The sequence below is a fragment of the Pipistrellus kuhlii genome, unplaced genomic scaffold (assembly GCF_014108245.1).
Source record: "Pipistrellus kuhlii isolate mPipKuh1 unplaced genomic scaffold, mPipKuh1.p scaffold_m20_p_26, whole genome shotgun sequence".
Lineage (NCBI taxonomy): Eukaryota > Metazoa > Chordata > Mammalia > Chiroptera > Vespertilionidae > Pipistrellus > Pipistrellus kuhlii.
Genome location: NW_023425525.1, coordinates 5,058,606 through 5,078,549, shown reverse-complemented (window position 1 = coordinate 5,078,549; position 19,944 = coordinate 5,058,606). Strand labels below are relative to the sequence as shown.

Sequence of the window (19,944 nt, the reverse complement as noted above, 5' to 3'; positions counted from 1 at the left end):
CAGGGGGCACCTTGGCGAGGAAGACTCAGAGGGGCAGCTCATACCCGGTCTGAAGACTGTGTTCAAGACAAGGGTGAAGTGCAGTGTTACCTGACAACTTCCTTAGCAAGTTGCAGTTCTGATGAGGAGAGCATTGCCAGAGAATACAACTGGGAGAACGAATTGTTTCTCTTATCTTGTTTCTGAGATATAGATGTACACATATTTCACTGAGGAAATAAATGACAGTAGTCATTCAGTACACCAAACCATCTTGGAAATGGTGCCTTATTTTAATATTTAACAAATGGCTAGCATCATATACCTAAGACTCTTTTGTGTGACATTTATAATTAATAAGTATATATATGTGGTTAGGTACTGTGCTAAATGTTGGAAATTGTTTATTATATCAGAGTTTATTTACAAGTCAAATGTTTTGTATTTATTTGATCTCCTGTTCAGAAAGCTGAAAAGACTTAAACATGCATAGCTCATCAATATGACCTTTCAGATTTTTTCCAATCCTAAAATTAAATAGTTCTATTTCTAACCCAACAGACCACAAAAACAAGCAGCAAGGATATATAACACTTTGCACTTCAATGCACCTGTGGCAGAAGAAAATCAATGGAACAAATAAGCGTTGGGTACCGCTGTCAAACCTCACACTAATACTTGCCTATTATATAGTAATACTGGGAACATATTAAGGGAAATAGATTTATCGTTTTAAAATTGCATTACATATCCCATTAATTCTCCCAACATTATCTTGAAATAGGAAGTGAAAAAAGGGATTCAATTTTCCTGTTTTGCTGATAGAACACATGACATGTTAAGATGGTGATTATTTGTGGTTAGGGACAATGTGGGGGAAATGATTTTATTCAAAACAACTTGCTGGTTTAGTTGAGCGAGTGAAAGAAATAGGCAAGTGGATGAGGAGGGAGGAGGATCTAATTCAGTGGAGAGGTTCTATCGGAGCAACCATTTCGCTAATTGGACTTAGGTCATGAGAGCCAATCGAAAGCCATGTGGCAACTCAAACACGGGCCTTTTATTCAAGACATTGAAACTACTGATTGACTCAGTTAAACAACAAAAATTGGTCACTTCAATAAGAAAAAAAATACAAAATAAAAAAATAAAAAAATAAAAAAACCAGTTAATGGTTTGAAATTTCAAAAAAGGATGAGGAGTTATATATTATTACATGTATGTGATACCCATCTAATCATTTATTCCACAGAACAAACATTTCTTGTTGAATTAATAAATCCACAAATAAAACACAGACTCTAATTGGCTCTGTGTTATTCTTAAGGATCAGGCCTATTTTCTAGAAGTATCCACTTCTCTTCTCTTCCCTGTGAGCAAGGAGGCCTAGACTTTGTGCCCACAACAGCTTCTTGTAGAAAAGCAGGAAATCCTGTGGATTGTGGATGTTTTTGTGCAGGTTAGGGATTTTTAGAGACTGCTCTCACTAGTTGCATTCCAATACACCTTCCTAGTTTTGAAGGCCAGAAGTTGTGATCTTGAGCAAGGCACTAAGCCCTTCCACTAAAAAGGGGGATAATAACACCTATGTGGTACCCACTGGGCAAAAAGGATTACCTTCTCAGAGCTTCCGTTTCCTTCTTTATAAGATGATGCTAATAAGAAGAGCTACCATAAAGGGTCTTATGCCAAGCACTGTACCAAGTGCTTTACCTATAGTATCTCATTTAATTCTCACAACAATCCCCTGAGACAAATACAAGTATAACTCCCATTTCATGGGTAAAGAGACTGAGACAGAGTATCCTGCCCAAGGTCAAACACTACGTGGTGGAGAGGGGCAAGGACTGAACCCTAGGTCTGATACTCAGGTCTGTGCTCTCAACCCACACATGGTGTATCTTCTTTACACACATGTCACATGGCAGTTCTGCCTTCGTATCATACGGAGATGGCCTGAGGCAAGGGCCCAGTAAGCTTCAAGGCTGCCAACCCCACACTTTTGGAGGACAATGGCCTCAACCATCCTTTTCCCACCTCAGCTGCCATCACTCACGCAGTGCGGGTTGTTAGGAGATGAAAGCTCGGGGGCTTCGGCTGTGGCCTGTTGACACCCTGGTACTGTGGGTGAGCCAGAAAGCAGCCATACATGGGCGAGGCATGTCCTCTCTCAAAAAGAAGCTTCTGCCCTAATTGGCTGGCATCAAACCAACCTAATGAATTACAGCTTGTATGTTAAAACACACCCCCCCACCCTCTTTATTAATCCTCATCCAAGGACATTTTTCACATTTCTTTTCTTTTCTTTTTTAAGAGAGAGTGGAAGCGGGGGGAGGAAGGGGGAGAGACATTGATGTGAGACACATCGGTTGGTAGTCTCCACACTTGCCCCGACTGGGGCAGGGATCTAACCTGCAACCCAGGTATGTGCCCTTGACGGGGAACTGAACCCACAACCTTCAGCTCTGGCAGATGCTCTAACCATTGAGCCATGTCAGCCAGGGCCACAGCCCCTCTCTTTAGGGAACATCGCTGCAGAGCAAAAAAAGAGAGAGGCTCTCCTCTCGCACTTCCTTCCGAAGGAAGCTTAGTAATTCTTCTCACTGCTGGGAACCCCACCTCAGGGCTGGAGAAATGACAGGTGCCCAAGGCAGCCAGTGCTCAGAGCCAAAGCCTACCCACCATGCATCCCAGGCTTGCTTCCAGCCATTACCTTCCTCCATGAAGACTCCCTGAGCATGTACCTTTCGTGTGTGGAATCAGTCCTGCTGGACAAGCCCAGTGATCATCACGGTGTGGAGAACTGCCAAAAGCCTCACAGCCCTGGGGTGGGGAGGGGGGCAGGGCTTCTCTCTGAGACCTCACCACCTCTCATGATCCCTTTTATATCCCCTTCTCCACTTTCAGCACTGCCCCGGTGCAGACCCCTGGAGATGTCTGTCCTCTTTGGCTGCATGCCTGTGACCTTCTGAGTGACCCCCTTCTCCACATCAAAGTATAAAACCCTCGATGGTCCCATCCCCAGCTAATCTGATAAAAAGAAGTATTCTGCTGTGGCCGTGATTTAATACGTGACATGGAACAACCTACCAACGTCTTTCATTTTTATGATGTGCTCTTTCCCTTTTATGGCCCCGAGCGCTTCGCCACATACATGCGTGAAAAGAAGCCATGTCTTTAGCTGTCCTCACGCCCAAAAGAGGCCTCCCTAGAACCCTGAGAGAAGGCTCCCGGTGTTGCACATGGGAACAGAAATTAATATCCCGTCTTCCGCGGGCATGCTCTGGGGACCATGTCCCTGCGTCAGGGAAAGCTCCCCTGGATTCAGAGCATCTATAAATGGCTTACTGCATGCTTACGCGAGACGGATGGGCTAATTGCTCTCAGGGTCGGCTTATTTTTCTTTACAGGAAGTGCATGTCTCCATGTGCTTATTTCTTCTCCTTATGTAAACCCTACACACTTGTTAAAAATTTTTAATGTATATATTATAAGCAAGACTCCCCAGAAGGACATCCTGGGACCACAGGCATAATTTAAGGCTAGGTTGTGTTCACACAGGCGGAGGGAAATGGCGAATCGAAGTCATTATTGAGATAATTCGGGGAAAATGGCCCTTTCCTGCCACTAAGGGAATAGCATTTTCCTTCGGGTCAGAATTTTCCAGATTGCCTGTTAGTCTTGCTTTCCACTCTCTGCTTTGCCTGTGTAAATTATTTTTCAACTTGAATTCATTTTGTTTTGCTGGTGGGGGGGGGGGGGGGCATTGGGAAGGAAGGGCGAAGGAGGGATGGGGGGAAACAGCATTTTATTCATGGGCCTGGGACCACGGCCAGTTCAAGGCCGAGCGGGCTCCATCAAGAACAGTTCCAAATCTTCACCTTGGTCTGGTAATTAGATAACGTGAGACAAATGGGCCGATGGGCCCTGCGGTGCTTTAATCACTCTGACTCCAGAACAAATGCTTCCTCTCAGGCAGGAATGCGTGCCAGATCCCGGAGACATCCATTTCCATGCGGCTTTTCCAGGGCCCGGTGACTGAATTCCTCTCCCGTTCGCAGCATAAATGTGCTCTCTGTCACCGGCCATTTCAGAGCAGAAATGTTGCCTTCCATTTGGCACGACCTGGGCGAGAGCCTGCCTCGTTCGGGGCGGATAGCGCCTTGCCTGAGCTCTGTTATTGGCATAATCAGTCTCTCCGATGGGTCCCCGGAGGTTTTCGCCTTCCCCAGCTGCCATGCATTTTTTTTTTTTTTTTTCTGATGGGTTTTAGAAATAAACAACGAAAAAAGTTCCTGAAGTCAAGGGATACGTAGAGTTGGCATCACTGTCAAGATGCGCCCAGGGTCACAGGGACAGAAAGCAGAGTGGTGGCTGCCAGGGGTAGGGGGCGCTGGGGAGTTGGGGTTTAATGGGGATGGAGTTTCCAGTTGGGGAAGATCAAAAGGTTCTGGAGCTGGATGGTGGTAGGTGCTCAACAAGGCAAATGTACATAACGCCACTGAACTCCACACTAAAAAAGTCAAGTTCACTTTCAGCATCTGTCAACATTGGATAGGACAGTCTCTGTGGTCATAGAAACATTTCTTAAGGTTCCCCCCCCCCCCTTTTTTTTTTGATACTGAGTTTTCTGTCCCCCTCAGGTTTGTTGTTGCTGCCTTTGCACATTACTGTTCGAAGTTCGGGTCAAAGACACAGAATGGCAGAATGGAGGCTATGTGAAAAGACATGGCTCAAGGACATGGCTCTACATTTAAATAAAGTCAAAGAAGTGTCACCAAAGAAACGTATTTCTTCCCAGATAATGTATAAGATTTTGTTGATTTTGTGGGAATGTTGATTTTGTTTCCTTTTAGTTATGTGCATATCAAAACCCCTCAGCCGTATATTCTAACAAAGAGATGGAACTGACAATAGAATAAAATAAGATCTGCAGAAATATTTTTGGAAATACCTTAGCATGTTCTCCAAAGCACATTTTTTTTAAAATGCAATTACATTTCTTGTAGCCCCCTCAGGAATTTTGCTTAAGTGCAGTACATTGCACCAAATGGAAAACAAAGGGGAAATCGAGTGCGCTGAAGCCCCAGCAGAATACCGATCAGTGTTAATGCTCTCTCCCGCCTTCTGCTCGGCCATTATTTCCACCGTTAAGTAGTTACCCAGCAGCAGCGCTGACACCCGTACCTGTGCTCTTGCATCAAAATCTCACTTAATGAGACCAACTTGTGTGTAGCAACTGCTGTTTTGAATCATTTCTGCAGACAAGATGAAGTCGTTATGGATAGGCATTGCATCTTTTTCAAATTATTAATTTGAAAAGCCAAAAAAAATGGCCCCCAGCCAACTCGAAGCACAAGCATTCAGAAAGATGTGCCGCCGTTGGAGTTTTCACCGAACACTCCCACAAGAACATTCTGTCTGTCTCTGAAAGGCTCAGGACCTGGAGGAGACGGAACACTCCACACAACCGACCGTGCTCTCGGTAAATGGATGTTGCACGTGCAAGAGACAGAGTGAGCACAAAAAGTAGGAGCATTTTCAAGCCTTTCATTTTTAAATGACGCCCTCAATCACTGAGCCACAATCTCAAGGTTTTTGCACTTGGTTTAACCTATTAACTTTTAGGCTATTACCTCTATCCCATTTATCTTCTTGGGAGTACTCCCAACATATTTGCATCATCACCTGCCTCATTTACATATCGTCTGCCTCATGAATATTCAGCAGTCTATAATTTCCCCTGATTTGAACCTCAGAATTCTGGCTTTAAACCTCTGTTTCTCCATAGCTGAATCTTCAAAATCCTTCCTCTGCCCCCAAAATAAAAGTAAGAGATGAAGAGACCGTACAATGAAGAGGTGAGATGAGTTAACAATATATTAACTGGGCTTTAAATGAAAGAGACACCTTTAATAACTGAGTCCATCTTCCCACAGAAGCAACGCCTGACAGTCTTGATGAGAAAAAATGTCATCTTGCTCATGAATGGGTTAGTATCGTACCTGAGTCTGAAATCTCTATGTGCTTGAAATCTCATTTCTTTCCTTAAAGATGGATTCTCTTTAAGGAAAGAAATGAGATGACAGTTTAGATGGTGTCATTGACTAACCTCCAGGAGAGATCAAGAATTGATTGCCAAACATTACTTGATAGGTTCATAATGCATTGCCTGGAAAGAAGGAAGTCAAATAAGATAGCCTAATCATGTCCTGAGCTGGCCACGAAGGGGGGAGAAGAGAGAGGACACAGCTGACTTCACTTATGGGCTCCGTGTCCTCTTTTTATTTTATTATTTTTTTAAATATATTTTTATGGATTTCAGAGAGGGAGGAAGGGGGAGGGAGAGATAGAAACATCAAATGATGAGAGAGCATCATTGATTGGCTGCCTCCTGCACACCCCCTACTGGGGATCGAGCCCACAACACCAGCATGTGCCCTTGACCGAGATTGAACTCGGGACCCTTCAGTCTCCAGGCTGACGCTCTATCTTCTGAGCCAAACTGGCTAAAGCTTCAATTTTCATTAAGCTGCTGAGGAAGATAAGGGATATCAAGAGCTCTTTTAAATGGCCTATTTTACTGCACACATAATAAGAGCAGCTGTAGTTATAGGGGCTAATTCAAACAATGAGAATGGCTCTTCCTTTTAAAATCATTTTTGTCTGGTTCCTGCATATTGCATTGTTTACCTCTGGCTTTATTAACTCCTTCTTATTGCTTTGTTTCTTGGATATTTTATTATAATGTCAGAGCCTCAATTTTGTCTTCATTGTCCTAACATCCACCTGGGCCTCTGCCCCTTTCTTTGTAGTAAGCCCTTTGCAAATCTGGATTTTCATGAAAGAGAGTGTGCCAGAGGCCCATCAGGTGTAGTCAGCCATTTGCTGAGCTTTTTCAAATGGAAAATTGATCCAAATGCACAAAGGTAGTTTTTCAGCCTTTTAAAATCTTTTCTAGGAGAAAGGGAACAAAGGGGAGAAGTAAAGGAGTGTGTGTGTGTGTGTGTACAGAGGAAGCAAACGTGGACAGAAAATCGTTTTTCTACATTCAGGATAAATGCTCATCATAGACCCATGATTGGCTCTACTACTCCAGAGTATCCCTAAAAACTCTACCACAGCAAGTCTACCATGTGTCTCTATTCTGCCTGTTCTGGAGAGTTCTACCTCAATACCCACGCATCTGTTAGGAGTTAACTATCCCACCTCCTCAGGCAAAACACACACACACACACACACACACACACACACACACACACACATTGAAGTCCTAAACCTCAGAATATGACCTTATTTCCAAATTTCAGATGTAATTAGGTAAGTGGAGATGAGGTCATAGTGGATTTGGTGAACCGGTGTTCTTATAGGAGGAGGGCAATCTGGACAGAGAGGCACACAGGGGAAAGGGCTGTATGAAGATGAGAATGAGGCTGCCTACAGCTTCCAGAAGCTGGAAGAGGCAAAGAAAGGGTCCTTCCCTGCAGGATTCAGAGGGAGTGTGATCCTGCCAACACCTTGACTTTGGACTCTGGCTCCCAGTGAGAGAATAACTTGCTCTTGTTTCAAGCCATCCAAGTCTGTGGTGCCTTTTAAAGGCCTGAGAAAAACGTATGCACCTTCTTCCTCCCTGCCTCCCCGAAGAATTCTGGGAAGGCTGATTCTTTCCAAGTGATACCCCTTACTTCTACTGCCATACACCTCTTCAGCCCTGCACACACCCTTTAACTTCTCAGGTGCGGTTCAGAAACCAGGTCCGAGGCACCCAAATTGCAGAAGCCATAGCTCATGTTCTCTGAAATTTTCTTTACAGCACCTTTTCCCCCATTTGGGCTCCAGAAATTCCTGTTTGTATTTAAAGCAACCAGAAGAAACTGAGAGCTTTTGAATCCTAATTATCATTTTCTGTGATGGAGAATCAAATGCCCAGTTCTTTGTCAGGTGCCTGGATCCTCCAATCAATGGTGGCCTGTGGGCAGGTAGTATACTGCAAGTACGCCTTCCAGAACCAACCAGTCACTGGTCAGAGAAGGCCGGGAGAATGGGGCTGTGGCTGGGCAGGCTCTTTAGAAGGGTCTTGAGCACACCCTTGAATGGAACAGATGCCAGGTTTCCTGTTCACCACACAGTTCCAGATGGTTCCAGCCCTTCTGTTCTCCAATCCCCACTTTTCATATTTCACGCAGACTGCCTCCTTCTGTTGATATATTCTTTCTTTTTAAAAATTTTATTCTCACAGGAGAATATATTTATTCATTTTTAGAGAGACAGAAACATCAACATGAGAGAGAAACATCGATCAGTTCTCCCCAACATGTGCCCCAACTGGGGATCAAACCCACATCCTTTTGGTGGATAGGATAATGCTCCAATTATCTAAGCCAGAGCCACCTGGCCGGGGCAATCTATTCATTTCTAAATGGGCTAATCCCACTGACTTGGCTACAGTCTACTCTCTAGATCTCTGTTTCTGTAACATAACTTTGCGTATATTTAATTTCATGCATTAATGTTGATAAATTGATTAAACTACATTCTGGGGGAAAGTAAGTGCTGCCACTTACAGTCATTAAATTGTATAACCTCAGTTATTTGTAGCATTTAGTTCCTTAAAATTCAGTGGCTCTTAGAACCATTTATAAGAAAAATGTAACACAAGAATAAATTGCACTAGCGAGTTTGTGATTCTTCTGAGAATAAATTAATCTTTGATTTTTATAAATAAAACATGTCCTCTTACAAACAAACGGATGTGCGCAGTGAGTATTGACCTCACAGTCCTAATTCTCCCAGCATCTCGGTAAATCTGAGCAATGAGTACCAATCTCACTAAGTAATTAATAACTTGAGCGTGTCTATTAAAATTCAGCGTCTTGAAATTGACCTCAGATCTACTGAGGAGAATTCCTGGGCAGGATCTTAGGACTGCATATGCACAGTAAATGTAAGAATCACTAGGAGACCATAGGATCCCTTGTAGTTTAAGCATTCTATAAGACTATTTTCCCAAATTAACAATAAAACAAGCTGCATATGTTTCCATTGCCCCTCAAGATTTTTTTTTCTCCAAAGGAAATATTATGTTTTACTTACTGCACCAGAGTTCTAGAAAGATTACAGACCACTTTATAGAAAAAAAAATTTGCTTCATGAACGTACATCAGGAAGTATACTGACTGGAGAGGAATAAGCCAGAATTTGAATTCCAGCTCTGGCACTTACCAACTAGATCTATGTTTTTGATAAATAATTTAATTTCTGTTTCAGGGGATGTTTAGTTCTTGGGAAAATGGAGCTGGGCATCCCCACTTTGAAGGCAGTTGTAATGCTCAGCAGCAGGTGGAACAGGGACTTAGGAAGCTGATTGACTCCCAATCCTCACTCTACCACTTCCCAGATGGAGGACCCGGAGTCAATGTCAGACTGACCTTCAGCTTCAGCTTCCTCATTTGTGAAGAGCCCCCAGAATCACAGAGCAGAGAGTTGGCATCTGGTCTCAAGTGACTTATTAATAATATGTGTGAGATGCTCAGAATGGGGCCTGGCACATAGCAAGCTCTAAGTGCTGTTTAAATTAGAAACAAGATTCTGTCAATGAAGGTGTTTTGTAAAGGACTAACCAACTGTAAGGAATTAAAGGGAAAAAACACATCTATATATATAAAACCCTGGTATGCAAATGGACCGAATGGCAGAACAACCAACTAACCAGTCGATATAATGTGTGCTGACCACCAGGGGGCGTGTGAGAAACATGGCGGGCATTGGTATTGGCAGAATGGTGGAGCAGGTGAATGGGGCCGCCAGGCCAAGTTGGGGCACCAATCACTGTAATCAGGGTGAGCCTCTGGTAGTTAATGAAAATTCCTTGCTCCTGCTCACCATGGTCCCACTGGGCATTGGCCCCACTTGCACCCCCTGCTGACACCCAGCGCTGGTCCCGATTACTCAGCACCATCAGTGGGTGCAAGCAGTGGCTGCTGGCCCCGGTCACCCCTGAGGGCTTCTCCACCTCCCCCTGTATCTGAGAGGTGATGGGGCAGCAGCTGCTGCTCATACCCGCTGACAGTGCCGGCCCAAATTGTGCAATCAGCAGGTGCAAAAGGGGCTGGCACCATCAGCACATGGGAGTGGCAGAGGCAGGAGCAGGGCTGCTGGCAGACAGGGGATGGGAGTGGGGGGCACAGCAGGAGGGGCATGGTGGGGGTGTGGAGGATGGGCCAAGACCCACCTCTGTGCCCACCTCAGCCTCACAACCCACAGTTCCTTTCAAGGTGCATGAATTCATGCATTGGGCCCTAGTATTATTAATAAACCTGTTTGAAAGAATAGGAAGTCACGATAGAGAAAAGCTTTCGAATCCATTTTCCGAGTCATCAATTATCCCTTCTGCTATCATAATTAATTCTTATTGTTATACTTAATAATGGCCAACATCATCATCTCGGGGGTTATTGTTTTATTCTATTAAGCTATTTCATTACACTCAGATGGGCTGAGGGAATGTATGTAATTGACTTGTGAAAATTATTCAATTTGCAAAAGAAATTCATCCAACATTAAGAGAATTGGGTCAAAGAAAAGCCACACTAACTAAATTATGAGGCACTTCTATTTGCTTTCCCACTCTCCTAGGGAACGTTTTATTTTTTCCGCTAAATAGACAATTGAACGCTACCCCCTCCCCCATCCCCACCCTCCTTCCCTAGGACGGGATCTAGCCCACCCGTGGGCTGACAGTTCGAGAAACAGACACAAGGGGTTACCATCAGTCTGCAGACAGTGAACCGAGCTTCCCTCAGCTCTCTCCTCCCACTGTGTGGCAGCTAAAATGCAAAATGGATAGCACACAATGGTGACAAAATGGGTAGTACACAAGGAGATGTCTCCATTGCTTTTAAAAAGAAGAGAATCAGGAATATCATTTTTTCCTGCAGAATCCTAACCATCCAAATAAATGTGCTCATGACCAGGACTTGTGGGACCTAGCTTTGGTTGTTACTCTGCCGCATGCCAGCTATGGGGCCTTAGACAAGTCATTGAACCACTGGAAATCTCAGTGTCCTCATCTGAAAACCGGGTGAAGTGGAGAAGAGGGTCTTTGGAGATATATATATATATATATATATATATATATATATATATATATATATATATATATATATATCTCACAGAGGACTGTGGGTAGGCAAACTCCATTCCACCTCATAAATCTCAGAGTGGGAAAAACACCTTTCATGTTGTAAATGTGAACCAACTATGAAAATTACGTGAGACCAGCTACATAAATTGTATAACATTAGTCAGAGATCTATTTGTTCTGCAAAGTGTAAAAATTCAGATTTCCCAAGTCAGAGGGAAAAGAACCTACTACTAGCACATGTAAGTAACCCGAGCCTCTCCCCACACACTGCATTTGGTCACACTACTTCCGTGGCCAAGGAGCAGAATTCGGGGACAAGCGGGGTCTGTGATCTCCCCTGGAAGTTCTAGCCGTCTTTTCACTAGAACGACCTAGATTCTTCACGAAACACAATATGAAGTGCTGCCCCTTGGCGGAGCTCACCTCTGTGACTAGGCAACACCATTTCCACTCTGGCTGAGAAAGAGGGGTGAGGACAGACTTAACGTTCCTTAGTCTTTCCGCACGGGCATGCGGTCAGGGGGCAGTTCCAGGCACATGGCTCACTGGAGTCCTGTTTTGAGTCATCTCTTCTGTTACATCTAACGATGTGATTCTCCCATGCAGGCTGGTCAAGAATTCATGTGTTAGCTGAAACCGGTTTTGCTCAGTGGATAGAGCATTGGCCTGTGGACTGAAGGATCTGGGGTTCGATTCCTGTCAAGGGCATGTACCTTGGTTGCGGGCACATCCCCAGTGGGGGTAATGCAGGAGGCAGCTGATGGATGATTCTCTCTCATAGATATTTCTAACTCTCTATCCCTCTCTCTTCCTCTCTGTAAAAAATCAATAAAATATTTAATAAAAATTAAAAAAAAAAGAATTCATGTATTAAAACCTTTGCCAGGACTGTCTGTTTTTCTGTGCCCCAGGACCTGAATTCAAATCAAGGTTCTCTTCACTGCCAGGAAAATTTGGGCTTAATATCGGCCACTAAAGGTTTTTGTAACTCAGGTTGTTCAGAATTCAAAGTAGAATTAAACACATATTCATGGAATTCTGTATCTACACGAGTTTCCAGTTTGGGTTTGGCCATTATCTCCTGGAAGACGGACTGGAAGAGTGACCCAATTCTCCAGCAGGAATTCATTCTGTCCTCAGAGGAAAGAAAGGACAGGCCTTTCCACAAGACTACAACTCTCATGTAGTTAGTCACTCCAACAAAGCAGGACCAGAGTTGGTATGAAGACAAATTCATAACTAAATTATAGATTCCTGCAGTGAAGTGAGAGGACAGGCAGTGCTCCCCATTTATATTCTAATCTGGTCCGAGGACAAGTCAGCGGTCCTCCATGAGAGTGTGCCCTGCATTCAGATGTGTTCGTGTTTGGGGGTGGGGTGGATTTTTTGGTTGGCACAAATGACTGGGGTTTGTACTGACACCAGGCAGGAAATGTTTCATATCATATTGGACATTTGCACACAATAAAAATTGTCCCATCTGAAATATTAATTACATGGGTATAGAGGGACTTAACCCAGAAGGTTAATCCATATATTCTCATCTGCCTCCTCTGTGCTCATCTTGCCTGAGTGTGAGTCCCCCAGGGCACAGGGATCTTGGAGGGCCAGACTAGAACTATTCCTAAGTACTAGTCACATCATTACTAAATTATGTCAAAATGTATTTATTTGTTTACTCATTTATTCAGTAAGTATTTGTTGAGCAGCTCCTATGTGTGAGACACTGTTATAGGTACTAGGAATATAGCAGTAATTAAAGAAAAACACCTGTTCAACATTGTTTTGAGGGGGAAGAGGTGTAAAGGACAATGACAAAATTCTCCTTTATATCTAAATAAAGGAGCTAGGAATTACATAAATTTGTAAATAAAAAGGAGAGAGCACTTTCATTTTACAAATGGAGAAACTGAGGCCCAGAGAGGTTCCGAGCTTGTTGAAGATCACACTGTAGCACAATGGCAGGGTTGGAGCACATACATGCCAGTTACCTGTAGTTTTTCCAGTACTTTGTTGCTCTGTATTTTATATCTATCTCCACGAGGGAGGGCATCAAACACTCAAGAATGAGCCCGGTCAGTGTGGGTTCAGTGCTTGAGCATCGACCTATACCAGTAAACTAGGAGGTCACTAGCTCAATTCCCAGTCAAGGCACATGCCCATTTCTGAGCTTGATCCCCAGTAGAGGGAGGGCAAGAGGCAGCCAATCAATGATCCTCTCTCATAATTGATGTTTTTTTCTCTCTCTCTCCCTCTCCTTCCTCTCTGAAATCAATAAAAATATGTTTAAAAACTCAAGATAATCACCCTGCCTTTGGTTCATGAAGCCTAGGCTTGCTTAATGATAGATAGTTCCCCAAACTAACCTTAACAGTTGTAATAATGAATGAACAGCTAAGGAGGTGAATGATTATAAAGCAGTCTCTTAAAATTTTTGAATCATTCCAATTCAACAGATATTTCTTGAGCATCTACTGTGTGCCAGGTTCTCTACTATCTGCTTTGAATGATTCCAAGACAAATGGACTCTTATTCCTACCCTCAGGTCAGTTACTGTGGTGAAAGAGACAGATGGTATGCAACTGCAATGCTGGACAGAGTATGATAAATGCCATAATAAAATCATAAAGACCTGCGGGAGCAGAGAGGGAGAGATGAATAGCAGCCCCACCATAAAATGTTTCCTTACATCCCCAAATAGAATTCAAAATGGAACTTGAGAGATGAAGGAATGTTAATAGAGGGGAAGAGATCTGCTTCAGCTTCTCAGCCAAGGTGACAATCTCCTGTAAGTCAAAGGAAAGGTCTGAGGCCCAGAGATGACAAAAAGCAAGGCAAGGCATGTTTTTGGCCACAGTTAGGCGGTCTGGCTCTGACAACCCATTGAGAATCATTTGTACATTAGTATGAATTTCAGGATGTCAGTAATAACAATAAACAACAATTATGGCCACTGCAGTTACTAAGCATGCACTGTACATCAGGAGCTAAACTCTTCACATCACACATTAGGTATCTCATTGAAAGCTCATAAAAACCCTTTGAAATAGATGCTGCTATCATCCTCATGTTTCTGGGGGGAAAGTGTGCTTTAGAGGGGGCATGTCACATGTCTGAGGTCAAACCCATAATAAGTGTCAGGGCCACGCTTGAAATCTAGGGTTTGCTGGCTCCAGCCAACACTGTCCCAGGGCATGGTGATATGATAAATCCTTTTCTTCACAGTTGTGACATTCATTCTTGTCAACATTTAAGAAGAAAATAAAAAGTAGTGTTTCTCAAAATGACTATTTAGCCAACTTGGCTGAACAAAATCCTACCGCGGTCACAGATCCTTAAGATCCCGGGCTACCATTACCAACTCCAAAGTGGCATTTGGCACATGGCTAACAGACTACTGGCCTGACTAGTCAGTAGTCTATTAGCCATAGTGTCTTTATTCAAACCGGTCCCTAAGATTCTAAAAGTCACTCCACACCGTAGGTCAGGGCATTGGAAAATATTACACCAAAGATTTCATTAGTTCAGTTCCTGTTTCTTCTTCAAGACCCATGTCAACTCTTCAGCATCTATGGCACCTCCCCCTGATCACAACATCCTACCTCTTCACAGTTTCAGCCTCACAGTTCCCACTTCTCATATCATTTATTTGGCACTTGCTCCAGGAAGATTTCTATCTCTCGTCACCATGTCTACTTGATTCTATTTCATCACACAAGGGAGCAAATCATATGAAAACCAATGCTTCTAATGTCCCCTCAATTCTCACAGTTTCCCCTCCCCAAACAAGGAAGACTTATTGGACTGGTGGGAAGGGGACAGGGTCACTGTTTCATTCCCCTTGGGATGAGTCAAATGTGAATAGAATAATAGGGAGACTCAGCCTATTATTAGAACCAAACCCTGGTTTCCCTATGAGGAGGGCCAGCAGACCCTGCAGCTAGACCCACATTTCTCTCACTTGCCAGTTCATTGTCTCCAGTTCAACTCCATTCTTTAAAAGTCCTCTGGTGAATCCAAAACCAGTTTGGTTCAGTGGATAGAGCGTCGGCCTGTGGACTGAAGGGTCCCGGGTTTGATTCCAGTCAAGGGCATGTACATTGGTTGCGGGCACATCCCCAGTGGGAGGGGAGGTGCAGGAGGCAGCTGGTCAATGTTTCTCTCTCATCGATGTTTCTAACTCTCTATCCCTCTCCCTTCCTCTCTGTGAAAAATCAATAAAATATATTTTAAAAATAAATAAATAAATAAATAAATAAATAAACAAACAAACAAACGTCCTCTGTTAAAATTTCTAAGTAGGGAATTTCTCTACTTAAGACTAAAAGAAGTACAGATTGCTATAAGCTTCCTAAGCCAACCTGTTAGTTCTGCAGGTTTAAGCCCACTTCCTTTTAACTTAGCTTTTTAAAGAATTTTGTAACAGCAGATTATTCAGACTCAGCAAACTGGCACCTACTGTTTTAATACAGCCTCATCAATTTCCCAATTTTATTGGTCAGCCTAAGGCGAAATTGGTCAATCTAAGGGGAAATCATCCTTAAGGGATGCTTATTACAAAATAATGGAACCTACAGCCCAGCTTCCTGATGGAGAGACAACCTGGGTCCTCATTTATAGGTAGGTATTATTTCCTTCATTTTATAAATAGGGAAACTGAGGCTCAGGTTAATGAATTCTCTTACAGTAGTGCTGAGATTCAAATCCAGGTTTGTCTGATTCCCAAGTTCATTTGTGTGTGCATTCATCCCCAAAAGATTTTCCTCATTAAATTAGGGAGCACACAGAACATTTGTCTACCCACCTCTCTTTCCCTAAGCCAGATCTTGTCTACATCGATTGACCTAGTACTTGACAATATGATATTCCCCAGTTGTTTGGTGAGGATGTTGGAAATGGGAAAAGTTGGCAACTTTAACTCATTGCCTAATTTGAAAGATTTCACATCATAGAAAAATTCTTAAGTCTTTTCTCTGTTGGTATATTGACACAGCAGTAGAGTTACTTGTGGGTAAGAATTCTACTGGGTGAGAGGATGAATTGCACAGACACCACTTGGGCATATTTCTTCAGGTCCTAGAAAGACCATTTGTCAGCATGGACACTGCTCTTCCCACCCACTCAAAGACCTCCATATGCCATGGCGACCTCAGCAGTCAATCACTAGGAGCTCTATGCACCAGGTGAGCCTAGACATACAATAGGACAACCCAGAAGATGTCTTCAATTGTATTAGACTGATTTACTACTTTTGATCATCGAGAAAAAAATAAGATTTAGGAAATTTTCCTTGTGTAAAAGACAAAACCCAAATAGGAAAACAAACACCCAAAGAAACCCTGGAATGTCCCCTGACATTCATTCTGCCTCGATCAACAAGTCTTTATTTCATTGCGCTCCTTACCTCCTAATCTTGGAACTGTTCCTTTGAAGAATAACGTGGTCAGCTTTAATGTCGTAGGAAAAAACTCTTTGGCCTGAAAACCCTTCTCCAGGTGTAGAGATCTAGAGTGAGGGCACCTTGATGTTGTCATCCCTGAGTGAGAGAGTGATAAGGGGATCAGTGGAAAAGCTGTCAAGTGACAGTTTTAAATAAACAGAGGCAGAACTCTCACATGAGGAAATGAAAGTCATTCAGAGCCCTTTTCACAAATGACAGGGTCCTTTCCTTCGGTACCTCAAAGTCAGAGTAAAAGCTCCTTCCACTCCATGTCTAGGTCATTGTTAAGCTGACACTGATTATTTACTGTTTTATCCTTGCCTCTGAATATCAGCTTTTATCCTCAAATACGAAAGCAACAGAGAAGGGAATTAACTGAACAGAATGCCTGCTCTACATGAACGTCGTTTTACATGGGTGTTTCACATTCATTTTCTCATCTGATTTAACTAAGTGTTCGACCTCCACCCATTTTATGGGTGATAAAACTGAGTCATATGGAGCTTATGTGACTGAGTCAGGATCACACAGCCTGTAAGTGGCAGATCTGAGACTCACATTCACTGTTTGCTCCAGAATCTGTCCTTTGTCATCACATCAGTGTCTTGTTTTGCTTGGTTTGAACAAATTTACCAGAATTTAGTCAACAAAATAAGCTCTGCCTTTCTGTGGATGAAAATAATCTGCCTCCAAAGATTTGTAAGGATCAAATAAAATAAACCTGAAAGCCCCTGAGAGCAAGGTACTCCCCTAGAAAGCCAGCCTCCTGCTCTACAAGGGTCCCCTGGCCAATGATGGCCCAGGCTACACTTCTAGAACAATCTTCTGAGGTCGCTGGAAGTCCCATAAGCCTTATCACTGCACTTCTACACCCTGTGGTTAACCCAAACCATTGTAACGTACTTCTAATTATCAGCTTGATTCCCAGACTTGCTCTGAACAAACTTATACATGTAAAAGAAAGAAAGAACTTAAATTATCTTTTAAAATAAGAACAGGTCACTACTGAAGCTATTCAAGGATAACTTGCTGACTGGATTGTAAGAGGCTCTCCAACAGGATTCCCAGCAAAGAGGTCATCACTGGGATTACACTGGTCTTCTGAGTAAACTGCCATAAAGGGAACTGCTTTCGTCTGCACGGGTGTTTTAATGTTTCATAAAATCAATCTTATTACCCTATACTGATGCCTCCAGGGAAACAGCAAGAACGCCGTGCCTGGAATGTGATTATCAGGGTACTTTACTTTGATGGAGAATCTACGTTAATGAATCAGCGTGGGCTGCCATAAAATATCATCGATTGGGCGGATTAAACAACAGACATTTATTTCTCACAGTTCTGGAGGAGGCTGTAGGTCTAGACCAAGTGCCAGCTGATTTGGTTTCCAGTGACTATTCTCTGTCTGCACTGCAGATGGCTACCTTTGTACTATGTCCTCACAAGGTGGAGAGAGAGAGAGAGAGAGAGAGAGAGAGAGAGAGAGAGAGAGAGAGAGAGAGAGAGAGAGAGGTCATCTTTCTTATAAGTTCTGCTGCATTATGGCCCCCCTGTTATTACCTCCTTTAATGTTAATTACCCCCTAAGACTCTATCTGTAGATACACTCACATATTGGGTATTAAGCCTTTAGCATGTGAATTTGGTGAGGGGTTAAGGGAGGGGAGGGCACAATGTATTGTAGTTTATAACAACATGTTATAGTATTTTAAGCTCATTGTCCTCCTTTAATCAAGAATTTTTTTTTTCCAATGGCTTTTGAATTTTGGATCCTGCAAACGCATTCACTGACCTCAGGGTTGGACTATTAATTGGCAAGATATTCCATCCTGATATTTTTTTGCTTTCACATATTTCCTAAAAGATATATATCTGACAATGAACTATCAATATCACCGTTGTCTTTACATTGGATATTATTAATATTTGCTTTCTAATGCCACAATCTGGGTGTACCGTAAGAACAAAGGCGCTTATTTTCTGGAGCACCGCCTCTCTTAAGGCAAGAAGACGCAGAGGAAAGAGGTGCAAATTGCCAAGAAGTTATCAATTTTTCTTTGCGGCCTCCCTTGTTGATGTCAGCATTGGCTCCCTGGCCCCAAGCTAACAAAATCACTGGTCTTGGAGCTTCCCCAAGCATGAAAAGCTATAACAATAATCTGGCCTAACTAAAGTTGGAGATACAAGAGTTGATTAAGATTAATTTCCTAATTTAAAAATTACTTTGGTGGGGTGGGAAAGGGCACTTTAGTCCTGTGACCTCGACACACTCCCAGGCCCCACGCATGACCGATCTGATTACTGTGGCCGGCCTGCCCATATGTGTTTATGTCAGCACGGGGGCACCGGGGAGTGAGGCAGAGACGGCGGCCTGCCCTGCCACCATGGTTCACCCTCTGGTTACATTTCCCTCCGGAGAAAAGATGAGAATCATCATCCCCACTTCATTCCTCCTCTGAGATGACCTGCTCCTCCCTCTGACCAGCCGACCAGCAAGAAACATCTGCAGCTCAAAAGAAACATACAAATAGCTGCACTCTGGATTAAGGGTCAATAGACTTCCTGATGGAGGAGATCCTCTCCGCTTACGGGGTGTCTGGCTGCTTTTGCACGCCGCTGCTAGGAGCTCCATGCTTCCTCCCTCGTCCTGCCGTTATATTCGGCCCCACGTGTGCGGAGCATCGGCAAGATGTCCACTGTATCCCCCCCTTGACTCCCATTGTCCCCCGACACACACCAGGCCCTTCTCTGGGCTTCCCTTTGCAAAGCCCAAGAGAAGGCTGCAGAGGAGGACAACAGCTGTGGTGCTGGATTGTTCTTGACAAATGGGCCTGTCACTCTTCCTATTGATTAGCAATATTATGACATTTCCTTTCAAAAACGCAGATGTGGCAGGGCGAGTGACAAGGCCAGGGCTCTGGGTAGAAAACAAGGTTGGCCATGGTCAGCTCTTCCCCTCTACCTCTGTTCAGCTTCAGAGGGATGAGGAAACTGAGGTTCCCAGGGTGTTCAACAGATCTGAAAAAGTAGAGGTTCCGACACTTAGAAACTGACGTGAACGAGGCACCACTGTGTATCAGGGAAGAGAGCACAGGGGAGAGAGCACAGGGGAGATGTGTCCGGGAAACTGCAGAACGCAAGGGGGCGTTCCAGGAGATGAGGAAACGGGCCTCCCTCTGTCTTGGCAGAGTCACTCCTCAAGGCTCTTGACTTCATCAATCAAGCCATGGAGAGGCCTGTCACGTCGTCCCTTTGCTCGAAATGCATGAAGGAATGAGCGAGGTGGAGGTTCACCGCCTTCTCTCCTCCCAAAGTGTCTTTCATCTTCTCATCCTGACCCCGTGGGGCTGACAGTGCATTAAGGAGGGACATGCTCCTAATTC

The 19,944-nt window shown here is 43.6% G+C and overlaps 1 long non-coding RNA gene across 1 annotated transcript in view; it reads right to left on the bottom strand.

Moving 5' to 3' along the window:
- Positions 1 to 16,654, bottom strand: part of LOC123653015 — a 69,338-nt gene extending 52,684 nt beyond the window's left edge. Inside the window, exon 1 of the long non-coding RNA XR_006742639.1 lies at positions 16,527 to 16,654. This is a non-coding gene — a long non-coding RNA (uncharacterized LOC123653015). The remainder of the gene's footprint in view (positions 1 to 16,526) is intronic.
- Between the last annotated feature and the right edge of the window lie 3,290 nt (positions 16,655 to 19,944).